At 46.3% G+C, this 13,997-nt stretch overlaps 1 protein-coding gene across 5 annotated transcripts in view; it reads left to right on the forward strand.

Moving 5' to 3' along the window:
* Positions 1–13,997, forward strand: part of DIP2A (disco interacting protein 2 homolog A) — a 104,273-nt gene that overhangs the window by 541 nt on the left and 89,735 nt on the right. The window lies entirely within an intron of this gene.

Genomic DNA, 13,997 nt, shown 5'->3' on the forward strand with positions numbered 1-13,997 from the left:
GACCCTGGCCTGGACCCCCGCCCGGCCCTCACCCCGGACCCCGGGACCCTGACCCTGGCCCGGATCCCCGCCCGGCCCTCACCCCGGGACCCCTGCCTGGCCCTCACCCGGAGAACTGGACCCCCCCGCCCCCCCCGCTTAGGCCGCCAGCCTGTGGGTTCCCGGCGGGTCACCGAGCCCTGCGGTTTGACTGGGTGGTTTGGCCTCAAGCACGTGAGTCTCGATGGGAATGACCATTTTTGTCCAAGCAGTAAGGCGGTGTGTGTCCGCGCTTCAGGCTGCAGGTCTGGGCTTCCTGAGGGTGGCTGTTCCCAGGACCTGGGAGCCTCCCTCCAGCCTGGGTGTCCGTGTCCCCCGTATTACCGGGTTGTAACAGCACCTGCCGGTCTGCGTCGTTCGGGCTAAAAGAACATATGCAAAGCACTGAACACTTAGAACGAGGTTGTTGCCCCATTTCCGGAATTCTTAAAAATTCTAAAAAATTAAAAAAACAATGAACGGTTGTTTGTTAAAAATGGACTGGAGTAACTGCACTTCAGAGGTGGGTGGCTTCGGCATCTAGAATGATCTCTCCCCAAGACTTGTGTCCTGATGTTGTGTTTGGATTCGTTGCGCGAAGAGTAAGTTCTTGCCCAGTTGCAGGGCAGCCGGCGGCCGTTGAGGAAACACATCTAAATGTTTAACTCTGTTTTTGAAACAAATGCATTTTCAGTTTTTAGAATCCATTTTCTCATAGTCCAGTTACTAAGTTTCAGGTTGGTGAGCGGGCTTAGATTGGGGCAGTGAATTTTTGAAAGAACCGTCTAAGTAAGTGTGTGCTTGCTTGGACTCACTGGTTTAACCCTCACCAAGCTCAGGGTGGAAGGCGCGGTTGTCGCCTTTGTTTTAAAGATAACACAGCATCTACTTGCAGCTGTTTCGAATTCAACACTGAAATTTTTTAAAGTTCTATGATAAACGGCACATTTTTTTAAATGGAAGTGCAGTAAGAAGTGGGTGGACTTGAGAATATTTTGTGATTAGATGCTCTTGAGAAGTCTGAAAAACTCCGATTAGGAATGGTTCTGACAGGAAGTACTCTCCTGAATTTGTTATAGCTCTTCATCAAGGGAAAATCACGTAGATGCAGACTTTACACATTTCAGATATGGGTTTGCAGATTGCTCCTCATTCCTGCTCCAGTGTATTTGTTATTCCCTCGATTCTTATTGTTTTGTGGTTGTATGTTTGAGTGCTTTCTAGGAGTTGACCGATGAGACTGGGTCCAGTGAACAAAACGCTTCTTTGTTGCTTCCGTTTGTGCTGGCCTCGTTTTAGATGTGTGTGGAGGATGTAGAGACGAGTCAAGGGTGTAAGGTTAGATGTGAGTGGAGGGGACCTGGAAGGCTAGCCTAGGCCGAGAAGGGTGTGCACAGAGCCTTGAAGAGAAGGACAGAGTGCATTGCGCCAGGGAGGCAGGGGCCCTGGCCTATGTCCCAGCTTCTAGCCTCGCCTGACACCTTTCTTTTGGCCCCAATAGGTCCGTGACGATTCAGGCCCAGCGACACTTGGCCCTGCTCCCAGGGTGTCCCCACACCTTGGATGCTGGCTTTTTCAGCTTGCGTCGTGGTTGTGTTGGTACAGGGCCTCCCTGTTGGACGCGGAGATGCTTTGTTGTGGGGACTGTCTCAGGCCGACCTTCGGCATCTGCACAGTGGCTGGCATCTGGTACGCGCCCCTGAACTTCCGTTGGATGATGGCAGCTCTGAACGTGGGTTTGGTTGGCTGTGGGGAGGCGACCAGCAGCCTCATGGACACCCTGTAGTTCTTGTAGAGAGTCAGTCGGATAGAGTACATGAACATGCCTTGAAACTGGCCAGGTGTTATTAGTGGAGCACAGTCCTGAAGCAACCCAGGTCAGTCTTGTTGTCATCACTTGTCAATTTTGATCAAGTAGAAGTAGGAAGTGGGACTCTGTCCTGGGCCTCCCCTCCCCGCGTTGTGTGTGCGGGGGATAAACTTCTAATTCAGAATAAAGTAATTTCAAAATAGGATGGCTTCACAGTGCTCACGTTTCTCTGAGTGAGAACTTGCATCAAGTCTAGCGTTGACACTGTGCTAGGCAGGTTAGGGGAAGAGGGACTTGACAGACAAAATGCTGCCCACGTGGAGACCGGTAGTGATGGATACCTGGATAATCTGGAAAATCCTGCACAACTTCCTTTGGCCTGTACACCGGACTAGTTGACTAGTAGTGATTAGTTGAGTATGGCCCTGCCTTTATTCATAACTCACGTGTGGCCTTGTTCCCCAGCATCCTCACTGGATTGTCATCATTAACCACTGCAATTGGGGTCAGCCCTTAGGGGGGTTCTGGTCTTAGAATACACTGATTTTCTCCTATAGGGCAGGTTTGTTGGCTTTATGTTATGGATTCCTAAGAGGGAAGTAAGGCATTACTCTGGTCTTGCCCCCTAACTTTCCCAGCTGTTTCACCCTTCTTAGGATCTCCTAGGAAGAAAGGTGGAAAGCAGAACCCCACTCTTCTTAGGCACCCCTCAACCCCCCCATCACGAACACACAGAGTTTACACGTGTGGCTCCTTAAAGTATATGAGATTGTCCGTGGATGCGAATGAGGTTATTAGACGTGTAACTTTGACTTTAAAGAGGAATTAATTTCCAAACCCTTTTATAGCGTCAACTTACCGTCTAAGTAGCTCACAGCTCATTTGGTTCTGTACAGGATCTCGGGGCTGGTGGGGCTGAACTGCTTGAAAAGCCTGGATGGTGGGGTCGCCTGGGGGGCTCAGTCATTAAGCGTCTGCCTTCGGCTCAGGTCATGATCCCAGGGTCCTGGGATTGAGCCCCACATGGGGCTCCCTGTTCCGCAGGAAGCCTGCTTCTCCCTCTCCCACTCCCCCTGCTTGTGTTCCCTCTCTCGCTGTCTCTCTCTCTCTCTCTGTCAAACAAATAAATAAAATCTTTAAAAAAAAAAAAAAGAAAGGAAAACCTGGATGGTGGTGTCAAGTTGGTGCTCTGGTGGAGTGGCCTGCAGTGGTTTAGAAAGGAAATTCCTACACAATCGACTTTGTTCCACTTCTGTTTCTTTATTCCTATTCTGGTTAATGGTCTATTTCAAAGCTTTACCTTTAGTCTGTTGCTTGTTTTACTGCATTTTGTTAATGCAGGGGCCTCAGCCTGGATGCTGGCAAACAAAAAGGGGAAAAGCTCTGTGGGTGTAGAGGAAGGGACTTCTTCCCAAAGCTTTTTTCCTCGTTGAATGTTCTTAATGTCTGTAATTTGTGATATAATTCTTCTTTTTCAAAACAGAAGCCTGACATTGCCTTTACATCAATAAACATTTGTTGTGCTTCCTAAATATTTTGTGGTATATTAAAGTTCTCATGTCCACAAATTCTTTCCATCCATCAAAGCCCAGCCCAAATGCCTTCTCTGATGTGGCTATTTTCTTGGAAGTCTCATCACACTTGCTCCCACCTTTGAGATTCTTGCCACTTTTTGTTTTTTGTGTTTGTTATTTGTATATATTCGTGCATTCAATAATTGTTGAGAGCCCACTGGCAAGCTAATGTTTCAGCTGTCAAAGGTCAGGGTCAGCTGCATTTCTCCATTGATCAGCTTTGCACACTGTTTTATTAAAAAGTAATGCAGATACAGGGGCAGAGAAGTGAAACAGTTCAAAGGAAGTGTGGGGTAGAGTGAGTGAGCATGAGTGTGAGTGTGAGTGTGTGGTGCGCCCCCCTCCCCGCCAGGTGTTCTCTCGTGTCCATTTCCTGGGTTTCCTTCCAGAAGTAATCTGCCAGTGTGGTTCCTCTGGGGGTCCCTGAGACCTTTTCTGGGCACCTGTGAAGGAAGACTGTTTTCACAGTGACACGAGGATGTCCTTTCTGTTTCCCGTGTTTGCACTGATGGTGCCGACGGCCGTTGTGCTCCTCGGCAACCCCCCGCTCAGCAGCAAACGTAGGCGGCACTGTCACTTACCTGTATCCTTCCTGGTGAAGCAATAAAAATTAATTTTCTTAAATCCCGACCCTTGAATGCCCATCTTTTTAATAGTCCGTGTGAGGCAGTGGGAAGTGCCACCAGGAGGTCCAGGGCATGTTGTGAGGAACAGCACACTTGTGCGTCTTGAGTTGCAAAGTGAATGAGCCGCGTTTGTTGCAGAATGCCGTGTTTACTTGAAAAATGGGTGTTGGACAAACCGCAGTTTCTAAGACTTGGATATCTGGTGGACATTTTCTGGAACATAAATGAACAAGAACAACTGTCAGAATTTATGGTCAATGATAATATTTGTGCTTTTGGACAAAAATTAAAATTTTATAAAACTTATCTGCACCATGAGCATGACAGCCTCTCATTACTTAAATACTTTTTTGATGAGATCAGTGGCAATATTAATGTCAGGTTTTGATATTATATAATGAAATGTGTCAACATTAGGAAGATCTATATAGTTCTGTGAACCAGTATTTTCTAAATATCAGTGTATCATGTTACAAATTTGTGCACAGGTGAAAAGATCCATTCAAAATATAGACCATTGGGTTGTAACACAACAGTACGAAAAGTTCATTGATACGGTTTTAGATTCTACATTGCGACTATTCTGTGAGAAACTACCACTTGCCTAGTTTGGGTGGTGTGGTGTTGAGGAATGTCCACGGTGATCTGTAAAGGCTACCGAAACACTCCGCCCGGTCCAGCATCTGTCTGTGGGAGGCTGGATTCACCTTGTAGACTTCAGACAGAGCCAGATTGCAAAAGGTTGAATGCTGAAGCAGATAAGAGAATCTATCCAACTGTCTTCTATGAAGCCAGATTAGAGACTTGTAAAAGTAAAACAATACCTGTACTCACTGAATGTTTTGGCTTTGGAAATCTTTTATTTTTTATTAAAATATATTTATGTTAACATGGTTTATTATAAACAAATTCAAGTGAAATATTTTAAAAATTTCACCGTTTTAATTTCTAATATGGTAAATGTTGATCGATATCACACACACAAACAAAAGCTCTTTGGGGTCCTCAGTAATTTTTAAGAGCCTGAAGGGGTCCTGAGTCCAAAACTTCTGAGAAGTGCTAGTCCATGCAACTCTAACAGAACTTTTAAGGAAATACCCAAATGTCCTTGTATATTTCTTTATACTTTTTGTAACAAATTTTTTATCTGTTGCTGGCATAATAAGGATTTCTGTTTATATTTGTAAAGACAGATGTTTTCAATTTATAAAACATGCTGGAAGATCTCTGAAAATTATACTTACTAATTGCTTGTATGTCCCACTTTACATGATTCAGGAATATTCCCTTTAGAATTTTTTTTGTAGTGAATCACCTAGCACAGTTGTCTCCTTACAAAAATTTTTTTCTTTATAGAATTTTGATTTATACGCTTTTAAGAGTATCAATACTATGATTTCGGTTTTAATATCCTAAAACTTTGCACATACTGTTCATTGCCAACTAGTCTGAACTGTTGAATTCCTGCTTTTGTTTAAACTTCACTTTCTCTTTGAAGTTCTGCCTTGCTGTGAGAAACACCCGCTTCTCCAGTGAGGTGCCTGCCGCTCTGTGTCCGCGTAGTGCTCATTGTATCACTCCTGTAGGCTTTATCGCACGATTGTATTTCTTTGTTTGCTTGCTTTTCTTTGCTACTTCATAGGGAACACTTCAAGAGGAAGTTTTGATCTGTTTGTCTTTATGTCTTTAGCACCTAGCATATTTTAGGTATTTTAATGAATGATTGTTTAATTAATAAAAGAGTAAAAACTACACGTGTTTATTTTCAGTTTTTTAAAACTTTTATTACTTTTTTTTATCTTAAGTAATCTCGTTGCCCAATGTGGGGCTCGAATTCATGACCCCAAGATCAAGAGTCACATGCTCTACCGTTCGAGCCATCCAGGCACCCCTGTTTTCAGTTGTAAATTAAGAATCATCTGTGCTTGATTGAATACTTAGCTTTTTTGGTAATAGTTTTTCAGATTCAGTGAAGCCATTCATCAGCAGGACAGACCTGTGTCTCAGGGGGCCATTGACCCAGGATTTGGGTTTGGTTGCTCAGACTACCAGGAAGAAACTACCAGCGGAGTGCCCGCTGGTGTGGGGCTCAAGTCTCAAGTGCCATCTGGAAGGATCTTCCAGCCCCGAGGTGGCCGTGATCCACCCGTGGCCTCCCCTCTGGGCTGTGGGCCCACACCACCTTCCCGCCGAGGCCACACTTCTGTTGCAGGAGTACAAAGCCAGGCCCGGGCCTGGGAGCCTGTGGCTCCTGCTGGGGACTTTGGCTCAAGGACCCATGCTGGCCTGAAACCTTGTTAGAGCTGCGTGGAGCCTAAGGCCTTTCCTGGCCAACCTGCCTGCCTTCCCTCTACCTCTACCAGGGATCACCTGCATCGTGTCAGCGCCCCAGCCTGGGGCTCGCTCCCCATTCCCCCTCACGGGCATTTCGCTCCTAAGTCTCTTGCATGTCTGTTCTGTCTTAGCATCTGCTTCTCAGAGGCCCTAAACTGCCGTATGGGCTCTCTGGTTTAGACCCAGGTTGAAAGGCTGACTTACCTGGTGTTGTGGGGTTAAGTGCCTGTCTCCCTTATCAGCGGTCTGCACTTTGAGATTGTACCTGCCACATAGTTGTTGGTCTGTGTGTATTGAATGGAATTACTCCCTCTCTCAGGACCCTCTTCCCTGTGGCTGCCTCTGGTTTAGTTGTCCATAGTGACACTTCCTGAGGGCTGGGGCCAAACGCCTCTTGCTCTCTTCTGTGACCCTGCCACCAGAGCTGGTGTGCATCCATGTCCACGGACCTCTGTCCATCCAGGCTCTGCTGAAAAGAAAGACAACAACTGGCACTTAGGGAAGTGGTTTTAGACTTTTAGCCAGCCCACCCCTGGCAGGTGACTTCCATGTGACTGGAGAGGGAGCATCCCAACCAGGTGGGTGGGCTGAGCGTGGTGACTCAGGTGGTGAGAAGGTGGTGGGTTGTGGGAGGCAGGCCAGAAAGGCGGCCTGAGCCTGGGCCCGGCCCAGTGGCCCTACTGATTTCTACTTGAAGCGTCGTGAGGGATCACTGGAACTTGTGGTCTGACAATGTATGTCCTTGAGACTCACTAGCTGCTGTGTTAAGAATGCAGGGAGGCAAGCGTGAACTGGGTTCAGATCACTTAGGTCGTTTGGTCCCCTTCTCTCTGTAGACCTTTAGTCTCACAAAGTGGGGTAGATGTACATCCAGGACTTAGAAGTCTGTAAAGAGACTTGAGTGGGGGCCCTGGTCTGCTAGAATGAAGAGTCTCATGGAAACATGAGCCTGGGGAATGGTGTCACCCCCACACCCCATGACCAGCACCCACACTTCACGCCGTGCACCCCCGGGGAATGGTCGCCAATGTGTTGCTGCCATGCCTGTCTCTCTTCGTCAGGGTCCAGGCTGTGAGTGTTCCATCTTTTTAGTTGAAAGGTACGAAAGAGTTTTAAGTTTTGAAAACACATTTTTATTTCATCTTTTCATGTGTTATTTTACCTGATGTGATATGCGGCATGTATGTAAAATAAAAATGAATTCATACAAAGTATTTGGTCACTGTCTTGTGACATAGCTGAAGAAAGGGTGGGTGGGATGAAGGGGGTTGAGTTACTTTATTCTGCTCTGCTAATAGATCTTCTAAAACTAATTTTTGTGCTAGCATTTTGTTTACAGTAAGCTTGCTTTTGAGTAAGACTGCAATCTTTATGGATCAGTCTTTATAGAGAAAATTATCTAACATTTCTGATACTGCACCTGTGTATTACAAAGACTGGGAAATTATATACTACACAGCAAAAAAAAAAAAAAAAGCTGTGTAATCGTTGAAAGACGCAACACCTAAAAATAGTTGTCTCTGTCATCTATCGATAAAGAATCACTTAGAGTGATGCACCCAGAGTCCCTCTTCCTTTTCCACACAGGAAATGAATGGCTTCTGTTTTTGAGATTTCCTGGATTCTTGGGGCAGCACCTCAGGTAATCACTGGGGACAGTAATCGTGCAGGGGTTTCCTTTCAGACTTTGGCTTTGTGTTATTCAGCTTTAAGGGAAGAATAGAAATCCTGTCCCTTCAGTTTACACTGACTATTCATGACTTGAGAGTACCATTTTAGAAATAGCAGAGAAAGCTCTTTTGTTTCCTTTCAGATTTCAGAACTTTTTCTCCAGAATCTTTGATAAAAGACCTTTAAATTAAGTATCTGAAATGTGAAAGGACATATTCATGCTGTCAAAGCAGGTGAGTAACTCAAAAGAGCATGTCATAGAGAGTTCCTACTTAACTCCTGGGCTCTGTTTGCTTTGCTTATCTCTGAAGATGGCGGGTGTGGATTAGCCCTTTTCAGGAAACACTAAAATTAGGAGATCATTTAGAGATGAAGGGTATAGAAATGAGATAATCTGGCCTCGTTATTAGGTAATCTTGGCGTCATGGGCTGAAATGTGTCCCCCAAATTCGTAGGTTGACGCCTTAACCCCCTGTGTGACTATATTTAGAGACATGTCCTTTAAGGAGGGGATGAAGGTTAAATGAAGTCATACGGGTGGGCTCTGATCCAGTAGGACTGGTGTCCTTCTTAGAGATGGCAGGAGCGTGTGCCCACAGAGGAAAGGCCGTGTGAGGACAAGTAAGAAGGCGGCTGTGTGCAAGCTAAGGAGAGAGCCTCAGGAAGAACCAAAGCTGCTGACACCTTGAGCTCAGACGTCTGGTCTTCAGAACGGTGATAAAATACATTTCTCTTGTTTAAGCCACCCAGTCTGTGGTATTCTGTTAGGGCAGCCCGAGAAGACCAAGACACTCTGTGTGTCACCCTGTTGCTCAGCGACACTCAGCAGACTGAGTGCCAAGATGCTCATGGCTTAGTGAGGGCTGGAAGACACGTACACGGTGGCTGTATCGTAACCCCAAAGGGGAGCAGCTGTCCGTACGGGCGAGCCGGGCTGATAGAGGAAATAGAGTTTCTTCCAGCTTTCTTTGAAAGCATGTGTGAGGAGGGTGTTGCAGGAGGGCAGGGAAGAACATGCTAGACAAACGACGATGAGCCAGAGCTGAGTGGGCTGGGGGATTTCCAGACAGTGCTGCCCCGGCACACGGGCAGACAGGGCAGGTTGGGAAAGGCGGGGGCTGGTTCATGGCAGGATTTACACAGCCTAGTGGGGAATTCGGACTGGGCTCTCTGGAGTCTAGACCAGTGTTGAAAGAAACTCAGATGCCTCCTGCCGCCAGATGGGTGTTACGGATGTGTGAGGTGAGCAGGACTGAGAGTAGCGCAGTGGAAGCTTCTGTGCTGGTGGAAATGGTTTGTGCGGCAGCCGCCACGGCCACTGAGTACCACGGCAGCCGCTAGTCACGTGCATTTGTGAAGCACTTGAAATGCGGCTAGTGGGACTGGGAAACTGAAAAGCCCATTTAATTGACTTTTAATTAATTAAAATGTAAATTTAAAACTTAAAATTTTAAGGGTGCCTGGGTGGCTCAGTCGGTTAAGCGTCTGCCTTCAGCTCAGGTCATGATGTCAGAGTCCTGGGATCGAGTCCCAGGTCAGGCTCTCTGCTCAGTGTCAAATAAATTTTAAAAAATCTTTAAAACTTAAAATTTTAAAATACTCCCATAAAATTAGGAATATAATAAAGATCTGTCCATCTAAACTTCTATTAATATTACAGTGGTAAGGAAAAGACAAAACTCTTTGTAAACTGTAGGTTTGCTCACACAGACAAATCCCTGAGAATCAGTGAAGTATCAGAGCTAATGAGATTGCCACACCGATGCTGGGTGCAGGACCGTCCTGTGGAATCGGGAACATGCCTTCACACCAGGAATAACGGATTTAAAAGAATCCGTTGGAAAAAGCCCCACCTGTCACAATAGCAACAAACTAATATGGTACCCAGGAATGTCCAACAAAAGATGTGCCAACTGTCCTTTGGAAACACACAATATTACTGAGGAACTTTGGCAGATCAGAAAGAGGGGAGCGGAGCGTATCATGCCATGTTGTTGGGTGGAGAAGGATACTCAATATTGCAAGTATGCGTGTTGTTCCTAAATTTGTCCTTTGTCTGACCCTAGAATTTGTGAGGGCACACTGCCAAGAAGAGTAGAACAAAGTTAAGGCTCATTCCCTACCAGATAACCAAGATTAATTTTAAAACTGTGGCAGTAAATAAACAAACATGGCGTCTTGAGTTATGTGGGAGTGGACAAACCGACCACTGGCATAGGTGAGAATCATCAGAGGGTGGTGGCAGAACTCTTCAGTACGGGAAGAACAGCAACCATTCGCACAGCCCGTGTGGACGAGCGCCTGCTCTGCTAAAGGCATTCTATTAGAAGTGAGTAACACCATCAAAGTCTATCCTACACAGTTTTCTACCCCTGCACTTGACGATGGGGGGAAATTAAGAAAGATTAAGATGTGATACATGTGTGCTTTCAAGAACCCATGAAATCTTGAAAACAGATGGCCGATTTTCTGTTTTTGAAAAAGGGCTAAGGGGGTGGCTCTTCTTAGGTGCTTTATTTGAAGTGGGTCTTCCTTAACAGGTGATGGAGTCAGGTGGTGTTTTTAAAGGCAGTCAGCAGCAATTGAAATACTCCCGTGTGAACCTTCTTATGTCTCTGTCTCTCCGTCCCTCCTCCTCTTCTCTCTTGAGGATCAACAGCAACGTTTGCTGGCAGGGCGTAGAGAGTGGGCTGCAGGAGCACAAAAACGGGAGCAGAAGAGTTAAAGAGTTGCAGCGATCTAGGGCCGTGGGACGGAGAGAATGGTCTGACACAGACCCTGCAGGTTTCAGTGTGAAGAAGGGGACATTGGAGGAGGGTCTAGGAGGACTCCTGAGTTTCCCAGATGGGTGACTGCAAGATGGCAGAGCTGTTCACAGAACAGCCCAGAAAGAACTCAGAAAGCACATGTCTGTTTCGTACTGTAGAGTGTGGGGTGTCCAGGGGGCATTTGGATATGTAGGACTGGTACTTTCTAGAAAGGCTTGTCTAGCAGTGGAAATCTGAAGTCATTGGCAGGAAATCATGATTGAAGTGACTACCATGACCCTCTAGGGAGACCTCAGTAATGCAAAGAGGTCCTGGGACAAAACCCTGGGGAACCCAAAGCCATCAGGGAAGGACAGAGAGAGGGGCCACACCAGGAGGAGGAGAAGCAGGGGTGTGGGCCTCCGTGCCTCGGACACAGGAGGGGCTTTACTACAAGAAGCGTCCCTGGGAACCGAGGATGTGTTCGGTCGATATTCATGACCACCATCAGGTAAAGATGACTCTCCTCTCTGAAATCGCATTGAAATGATAGAAATTTTATTTATTAAAATTTTTTTAAAGTTTATTTACTTACTTAAGTAATCTCTACCACCAACGTCGGGCTCAAACTCATGACCCAGAGATCAAGAGTCTCAGGCTCCTCTGACTGAGCCAGCCAGGTGCCCCGAAATGGTAAAAATTTTAAAAATGAAGAAGAAATTCATAGCAGTGTAGATTCTGGAAAGTCAGAAAGGTAGCTCAGAACAGTGAGCACCATCTAGGGAGGGAAGATGGGAAATGAGGCAGACCAGTAGCAGATGGACAGTGTGTTCTTGGAGCCGAGTTGGGGGGGGAGGGTAGTAGCGAGGAGAGGGTGTGGTTTCCAGGGGTTTTCTGGAGCCTGCCATGCTGCTCCCTTAGAGGGGCGGCCGGTCGTCTGGTGGGGGACGGTGCTTAGAGGGCAGGCCTTGGCCCGGCCTCCACCAGAGCAGACTCTCCACTTAGCCTCCTCAGGAGAGCTCGCTTGAATAGGAGGATAGAACGTGTGCCACTGAAAAGTTGGAAAAACACCAGAGTGGATGGTATTTAAGTTCTCCTTCCAGTTGCAAGAGTATTCTAAGTTCTGATCATGAGTGTCCAATAAGAATCATACCCTTGTGTGACTTTATCTCACCAAGTAGTGTTTAAAAGCATTCTTGCATTAAATGTCTGCTATTTTCATTTTTATTTATTTAAAAAAATTTTTTTGAAATAGCAGAGTGAGTCTTTATGTTTTTTTTTTTTAAAGTACTCTCTACACCCAACGTGGGGCTGGAACTCACGACCCTGAGATCAAGAGTCAGATGCTCCACCAGCTGAGCCAGCCAGGCGCCCATCTGCTATTTTTAAAAGGTTTATTATCTGTTTACACGTTTATGTAATACAGACTTGTTAGCCAAGACTGTATATTTTTTAAAGCTTTTATTTATTTATCTACTTGAGAGAGAGAGAGCACGGAGGGGGAGGAGCAGAGGGAGAGGGACAAGCAGAGTCTGCCCACGCAGGGCTCAATCCCATGACTTCGAGATCAGGACTCAAGCCAGAATCAGGAGTCGGATGCCCAGCCAGCTGAGCTCCCCAGGCGCCCCGCCAAGAGCTGTGTTTTTATGGGAGACTCTTGTTACCCTTCTCTGTGGCACTGCTGTCTGTCTCCTTTATGTTCTAAATGGATGTTCAGGGTCTTACTTCAGTGAAATGGGGTAATTTAGATAAGCTCACGAGGACTGGGGAATAGAAGGCTGACATTTGCATTGAGCAGTCAGAAACTGTTGAGTGTGGATGACTCTTCTTGTTTAATCTTTTTTCTAATATTTGCAATCTTTCAAACATACAGGAAAGTTGAGAGAATCATACATACCCATGTACCTACCACTTGATTAAGATTTTCTCATACAACTTCAGATCTTTTGCAAAGAACCATTACAGAGAGCGTGTAGGCCACACTCACTCTGAGTCTAGTCCCCTTCCCCCGGCCTCCCTCCTGAACTTGGTGTTGGATCATTGTATTGCATTTCCATATATCCTTAAACAGTCTAGAGTGCTGTCTTGCATGGTTTAAAACTTTACATAAATCATCTAGATGAGTCCTTCTGAAACTTGCTTTTAATCTCAACATTATGTTTTTAGAATTACGGTAATGATTATGTTAATACCTATAGCTCTGACTCATTCTAACTGACGGCTTTGTGGCAGTCTTACATGATGACCCCATGGTGTATTAATTTTTTCCCGAGTGTATATTTTTTAAATTAGTGAACTATTTTTTAGAGCAGTTTTAGGTTCACAGCCAAATTGTGTGGAAAGCACGGAGAGTTCCTGTGCACCCCTCTTCCCACACGTGCACAGCCCCCCACTATCACAGCGTACATTCGTTCTGTCCGTGAGCCCACGCTGGCACCTCATCCCCCGGCTCTGTAAGTTGCCTTACGGTGTTGTATATTCTGTGGGTTTTGACATATGTCTAATGACACACACCCACTGTGTACCATGCGGTCCTGAGGGTCTTTTCTGAAGCACTGAGGACGACCCACCTGCAAACTTGGCACCAGCATCGCCCCATCGTCCACGTGGAGGAGGGTTCTCCCCAGCCCGGGAGTGCACACGCAAGTCGGCACGGGGAAGAGCCCAGGAAGAGGGGTGCAGAGCACCTTCGGTCCGGCCATGCTCAAATGATGGCTGCTGGAGGGAAGCATAGGGTCAGAGTGGGCTCAGTTTTGGAGTAAGTGGACCCAGGGCAGGTCAGGGCAGGTTTGAATCTCACTATCAGCTTACCCTGGCCTCAGCTTCTCTCTTACTCTGTAGGTCAGTGTGCCGCAGCTAGACCACGGGCGTATAGAAATGGTCATTCAGGTTCTCTATGCAGCCACATTGTTAGGTTAAATCTGACACTGTTGACCTAGAGATGCGCGCCCTTCCCAGAGTGACTCAAGGGAGTACGTGTTCTTCATGAGAGCATAGCAGTTCTAAAGACCCACACGTAGTTTTTATTGGTCTCTCATTGTAACGCATTTATTGGTAGTTCCCCCAGAATCGTGTCATGATCCTTGGAACCTGTGAGCATTACCATATTTGGAGAAAGGGTCTTTGTAGATGTGATTGAGGATCTTGAGATGAGTTACCTGGATTTTTGGGTGGAACTTACGTGCCATCAAAGGTGTTTTTAGAGAAGAGAGGCAGA

Source organism: Phoca vitulina, unplaced genomic scaffold (genome assembly GCF_004348235.1).
Source record: "Phoca vitulina isolate PV1807 unplaced genomic scaffold, GSC_HSeal_1.0 scaffold120, whole genome shotgun sequence".
NCBI lineage: Eukaryota > Metazoa > Chordata > Mammalia > Carnivora > Phocidae > Phoca > Phoca vitulina.